General features: G+C 31.5%; 1 long non-coding RNA gene across 1 annotated transcript; it reads right to left on the bottom strand.

Annotated features, from left to right (window-relative positions):
* Nucleotides 1–335: 335 nt before the first annotated feature.
* On the bottom strand, nucleotides 336–6,833 carry LOC139509686 (uncharacterized). The gene is made up of 4 exons (XR_011661793.1): nucleotides 6,633–6,833; nucleotides 4,521–4,724; nucleotides 2,410–2,613; nucleotides 336–503 (listed from the first exon to the last, which is right to left on the bottom strand). It is a non-coding gene; the product is annotated as an uncharacterized lncRNA (long non-coding RNA).
* Nucleotides 6,834–7,161: the final 328 nt, after the last annotated feature.

The raw sequence follows: 7,161 nt of genomic DNA, 5'->3' as shown, positions 1-7,161 counted from the left end.
TGCTAAAAATCAGCAAAACTTTTTTATTTCAAGAGATATTTACATTCTGTAAATTGCATAAGGTAGACAAATTCATTCTTTGTATGGAAATCTAGTTGAAACCAAAATTTGTTTAAAAATAAATTAAAAATATTATTTTTTTCAATTAAAATTAAAAAATCTTCTGTTTTAAAGAATTACATATGCAAAACAAGCATACCCCATAAACAATGGTATAAAATATGAGACAAAGTCTTCAAATAGTCTGCTAAGTTCATTTAAAATACAATATAAGAGGCTAGATGCAGAGAAGTTCTCACTTGTAGCTAAAACCAGTCAAACAGCACCTCCTATAGTTTAACAGATGTGAAGGGAAATCCTTGATCTTCCTGACCGCCTAACGCTACTGTGCGTTGTTGTACTTTTGACTGCTCTAAATGTCCCACTAGTTCATATGTGTGTTCTCTTGGACACTGAAACTGTTGGTGGCTGGGATCCATGTACTTTAGTCCAAGTTCACCAACCTGAATATAGATAACAAAGACAAGTTAATAATGCAGGAACTTTTAAAATGAAACTTAGGAAAGAAGCATTAATTAAAATGAAATTCAAACAGTGAAACTATTAAAAGAGCACTAAGTGTTTCCTTAACCAGAAGCAGATCTCCAAAAGTTCCAAAACCAAGGAAGATATAGCTCTATTCATTTACTGCTGAAATAGATACAGATAAAATTAACGGTCCTTTTAAGGACCATCAAAATCTTTAAAAGGGAGTCTTAAATTGTTGTACATTGAGTTTAAATTGCTTGTATAAGCTATATTATAGCCCTACCCCTTAAATATCTTCCAAAAAATGTAAAATTAGAGAGCCCCTGGCAAGTGTTTCTGAGTTCACACAATAATATGTGGCTATGTATGTGATGCGGCTCTAAATAAATGTTAGCTGGATTCGCACACAACTTTCATACCTGAACCGTGGCACTTAAATGATTTATTTAATAGCCACAATTTATCAAAAACTTATTAAAAACCTAAAACTGAAACTATGGGTTTATTTTCTGTTTCCAGGTCCCAGAAATAAGATATTAGAAAGAAATAAGCCCACATTTTCTATCTTTCACTGTCCCCTGATCCCATATAACACATTTATTATTTCTTTCCCTGTGACTTTTTCTAATACTATTTGCTGATATTTTTCAAAAATCCCTCCATTTTAACTTGCAAGTGTAGGAATACATATTACAGACAACTATGACCCTCTCTGTGACCCCCTTTTAAACTTTAAATTGAAAAACAAACTTTTTTAAATTTCATAAATTTAAATTTCAATTTAATTTAAAAAGTTTAATTCAAATTTTAAAAATAATTACACCATTGTTTTCCTTATTAAATTTTGAAGCCTGTAGCAAAATTTCATCCATGAAACTTCAAAAATGAGCTGACAATTGCAGATTAAAATGTTCAAAACATGCTCTCTGACAGGAACGGGGACCCAATTATTTGCCCCATTGGAACGCATTGAAAATCATAGTAAATACATAGGGTCCTGTTCAATAAATAATTTTGATAGCCACCTTGGGACTTCTGGTTCATGTTAGGCATTCATTTAGAAGTGTCTAAGTGCAATCTCAGTGCCTCATGACCGGCATTCCGTTGCAAAATTTTGTTTTTATTGACAACAGGGTCAGTCTGTCTACTTCCGGGAAAGAATAAAGGCTAGAATTTAGGCAATTTACTCTATGTACTGACGCCAGATTACATTTAAATCAATCAAAATTTTTACAGAAATTCAAACTAGAAAGCCTACCCTTTCAAATAAAACTACATTCAGTTACAGAACTAGTGAAATAATAACACTACACAATTTATAACAAAAGTTATATATTTTTTTTAAGAACTACATTCGTGGGTACCGGACTGGTTGCCCTAACTGGGATCCTATTCCTGTCAGACTTTATTTTTTTTCCCAGACTTAAAACTACACTTTTAAAATAAAGATATACATCTCAGTAGTTATTGTGCAAAGTTTCAAAAAATTGATCAAACAGTTACAGAATTATAGATCCTTATCTATAACATCTCAAATACCAGAAAATTGATCGGAGAAAATCTTAAATTCATGAAGAAAATATGCTAAAAATCAGCAAAACTTTTTTATTTCAAGAGATATTTACATTCTGTAAATTGCATAAGGTAGACAAATTCATTCTTTGTATGGAAATCTAGTTGAAACCAAAATTTGTTTAAAAATAAATTAAAAATATTATTTTTTTCAATTAAAATTAAAAAATCTTCTGTTTTAAAGAATTACATATGCAAAACAAGCATACCCCATAAACAATGGTATAAAATATGAGACAAAGTCTTCAAATAGTCTGCTAAGTTCATTTAAAATACAATATAAGAGGCTAGATGCAGAGAAGTTCTCACTTGTAGCTAAAACCAGTCAAACAGCACCTCCTATAGTTTAACAGATGTGAAGGGAAATCCTTGATCTTCCTGACCGCCTAACGCTACTGTGCGTTGTTGTACTTTTGACTGCTCTAAATGTCCCACTAGTTCATATGTGTGTTCTCTTGGACACTGAAACTGTTGGTGGCTGGGATCCATGTACTTTAGTCCAAGTTCACCAACCTGAATATAGATAACAAAGACAAGTTAATAATGCAGGAACTTTTAAAAATGAAACTTAGGAAAGAAGCATTAATTAAAATGAAATTCAAACAGTGAAACTATTAAAAGAGCACTAAGTGTTTCCTTAACCAGAAGCAGATCTCCAAAAGTTCCAAAACCAAGGAAGATATAGCTCTATTCATTTACTGCTGAAATAGATACAGATAAAATTAACGGTCCTTTTAAGGACCATCAAAATCTTTAAAAGGGAGTCTTAAATTGTTGTACATTGAGTTTAAATTGCTTGTATAAGCTATATTATAGCCCTACCCCTTAAATATCTTCCAAAAAATGTAAAATTAGAGAGCCCCTGGCAAGTGTTTCTGAGTTCACACAATAATATGTGGCTATGTATGTGATGCGGCTCTAAATAAATGTTAGCTGGATTCGCACACAACTTTCATACCTGAACCGTGGCACTTAAATGATTTATTTAATAGCCACAATTTATCAAAAACTTATTAAAAACCTAAAACTGAAACTATGGGTTTATTTTCTGTTTCCAGGTCCCAGAAATAAGATATTAGAAAGAAATAAGCCCACATTTTCTATCTTTCACTGTCCCCTGATCCCATATAACACATTTATTATTTCTTTCCCTGTGACTTTTTCTAATACTATTTGCTGATATTTTTCAAAAATCCCTCCATTTTAACTTGCAAGTGTAGGAATACATATTACAGACAACTATGACCCTCTCTGTGACCCCCTTTTAAACTTTAAATTGAAAAACAAACTTTTTAAATTTCATAAATTTAAATTTCAATTTAATTTAAAAAGTTTAATTCAAATTTTAAAAATAATTACACCATTGTTTTCCTTATTAAATTTTGAAGCCTGTAGCAAAATTTCATCCATGAAACTTCAAAAATGAGCTGACAATTGCAGATTAAAATGTTCAAAACATGCTCTCTGACAGGAACGGGGACCCAATTATTTGCCCCATTGGAACGCATTGAAAATCATAGTAAATACATAGGGTCCTGTTCAATAAATAATTTTGATAGCCACCTTGGGACTTCTGGTTCATGTTAGGCATTCATTTAGAAGTGTCTAAGTGCAATCTCAGTGCCTCATGACCGGCATTCCGTTGCAAAATTTTGTTTTTATTGACAACAGGGTCAGTCTGTCTACTTCCGGGAAAGAATAAAGGCTAGAATTTAGGCAATTTACTCTATGTACTGACGCCAGATTACATTTAAATCAATCAAAATTTTTACAGAAATTCAAACTAGAAAGCCTACCCTTTCAAATAAAACTACATTCAGTTACAGAACTAGTGAAATAATAACACTACACAATTTATAACAAAAGTTATATATTTTTTTTAAGAACTACATTCGTGGGTACCGGACTGGTTGCCCTAACTGGGATCCTATTCCTGTCAGACTTTATTTTTTTTCCCAGACTTAAAACTACACTTTTAAAATAAAGATATACATCTCAGTAGTTATTGTGCAAAGTTTCAAAAAATTTGATCAAACAGTTACAGAATTATAGATCCTTATCTATAACATCTCAAATACCAGAAAATTGATCGGAGAAAATCTTAAATTCATGAAGAAAATATGCTAAAAATCAGCAAAACTTTTTTATTTCAAGAGATATTTACATTCTGTAAATTGCATAAGGTAGACAAATTCATTCTTTGTATGGAAATCTAGTTGAAACCAAAATTTGTTTAAAAATAAATTAAAAATATTATTTTTTTCAATTAAAATTAAAAAATCTTCTGTTTTAAAGAATTACATATGCAAAACAAGCATACCCCATAAACAATGGTATAAAATATGAGACAAAGTCTTCAAATAGTCTGCTAAGTTCATTTAAAATACAATATAAGAGGCTAGATGCAGAGAAGTTCTCACTTGTAGCTAAAACCAGTCAAACAGCACCTCCTATAGTTTAACAGATGTGAAGGGAAATCCTTGATCTTCCTGACCGCCTAACGCTACTGTGCGTTGTTGTACTTTTGACTGCTCTAAATGTCCCACTAGTTCATATGTGTGTTCTCTTGGACACTGAAACTGTTGGTGGCTGGGATCCATGTACTTTAGTCCAAGTTCACCAACCTGAATATAGATAACAAAGACAAGTTAATAATGCAGGAACTTTTAAAAATGAAACTTAGGAAAGAAGCATTAATTAAAATGAAATTCAAACAGTGAAACTATTAAAAGAGCACTAAGTGTTTCCTTAACCAGAAGCAGATCTCCAAAAGTTCCAAAACCAAGGAAGATATAGCTCTATTCATTTACTGCTGAAATAGATACAGATAAAATTAACGGTCCTTTTAAGGACCATCAAAATCTTTAAAAGGGAGTCTTAAATTGTTGTACATTGAGTTTAAATTGCTTTGTATAAGCTATATTATAGCCCTACCCCTTAAATATCTTCCAAAAAATGTAAAATTAGAGAGCCCCTGGCAAGTGTTTCTGAGTTCACACAATAATATGTGGCTATGTATGTGATGCGGCTCTAAATAAATGTTAGCTGGATTCGCACACAACTTTCATACCTGAACCGTGGCACTTAAATGATTTATTTAATAGCCACAATTTATCAAAAACTTATTAAAAACCTAAAACTGAAACTATGGGTTTATTTTCTGTTTCCAGGTCCCAGAAATAAGATATTAGAAAGAAATAAGCCCACATTTTCTATCTTTCACTGTCCCCTGATCCCATATAACACATTTATTATTTCTTTCCCTGTGACTTTTTCTAATACTATTTGCTGATATTTTTCAAAAATCCCTCCATTTTAACTTGCAAGTGTAGGAATACATATTACAGACAACTATGACCCTCTCTGTGACCCCCTTTTAAACTTTAAATTGAAAAACAAACTTTTTTAAATTTCATAAATTTAAATTTCAATTTAATTTAAAAAGTTTAATTCAAATTTTAAAAATAATTACACCATTGTTTTCCTTATTAAATTTTGAAGCCTGTAGCAAAATTTCATCCATGAAACTTCAAAATGAGCTGACAATTGCAGATTAAAATGTTCAAAACATGCTCTCTGACAGGAACGGGGACCCAATTATTTGCCCCATTGGAACGCATTGAAAATCATAGTAAATACATAGGGTCCTGTTCAATAAATAATTTTGATAGCCACCTTGGGACTTCTGGTTCATGTTAGGCATTCATTTAGAAGTGTCTAAGTGCAATCTCAGTGCCTCATGACCGGCATTCCGTTGCAAAATTTTGTTTTTATTGACAACAGGGTCAGTCTGTCTACTTCCGGGAAAGAATAAAGGCTAGAATTTAGGCAATTTACTCTATGTACTGACGCCAGATTACATTTAAATCAATCAAAATTTTTACAGAAATTCAAACTAGAAAGCCTACCCTTTCAAATAAAACTACATTCAGTTACAGAACTAGTGAAATAATAACACTACACAATTTATAACAAAAGTTATATATTTTTTTTAAGAACTACATTCGTGGGTACCGGACTGGTTGCCCTAACTGGGATCCTATTCCTGTCAGACTTTATTTTTTTTCCCAGACTTAAAACTACACTTTTAAAATAAAGATATACATCTCAGTAGTTATTGTGCAAAGTTTCAAAAAATTTGATCAAACAGTTACAGAATTATAGATCCTTATCTATAACATCTCAAATACCAGAAAATTGATCGGAGAAAATCTTAAATTCATGAAGAAAATATGCTAAAAATCAGCAAAACTTTTTTATTTCAAGAGATATTTACATTCTGTAAATTGCATAAGGTAGACAAATTCATTCTTTGTATGGAAATCTAGTTGAAACCAAAATTTGTTTAAAAATAAATTAAAAATATTATTTTTTTCAATTAAAATTAAAAAATCTTCTGTTTTAAAGAATTACATATGCAAAACAAGCATACCCCATAAACAATGGTATAAAATATGAGACAAAGTCTTCAAATAGTCTGCTAAGTTCATTTAAAATACAATATAAGAGGCTAGATGCAGAGAAGTTCTCACTTGTAGCTAAAACCAGTCAAACAGCACCTCCTATAGTTTAACAGATGTGAAGGGAAATCCTTGATCTTCCTGACCGCCTAACGCTACTGTGCGTTGTTGTACTTTTGACTGCTCTAAATGTCCCACTAGTTCATATGTGTGTTCTCTTGGACACTGAAACTGTTGGTGGCTGGGATCCATGTACTTTAGTCCAAGTTCACCAACCTGAATATAGATAACAAAGACAAGTTAATAATGCAGGAACTTTTAAAAATGAAACTTAGGAAAGAAGCATTAATTAAAATGAAATTCAAACAGTGAAACTATTAAAAGAGCACTAAGTGTTTCCTTAACCAGAAGCAGATCTCCAAAAGTTCCAAAACCAAGGAAGATATAGCTCTATTCATTTACTGCTGAAATAGATACAGATAAAATTAACGGTCCTTTTAAGGACCATCAAAATCTTTAAAAGGGAGTCTTAAATTGTTGTACATTGAGTTTAAATTGCTTGTATAAGCTATATTATAGCCCTACCCCTTAAATATCTTCC

The sequence above is a fragment of the Mytilus edulis genome, unplaced genomic scaffold (assembly GCF_963676685.1).
Source record: "Mytilus edulis unplaced genomic scaffold, xbMytEdul2.2 SCAFFOLD_1717, whole genome shotgun sequence".
In the NCBI taxonomy this organism is placed as follows: Eukaryota; Metazoa; Mollusca; class Bivalvia; order Mytilida; family Mytilidae; genus Mytilus; species Mytilus edulis.
Note: the sequence above shows the minus strand (reverse complement) of the source record. Positions and strands in the feature narration are given on the sequence as shown.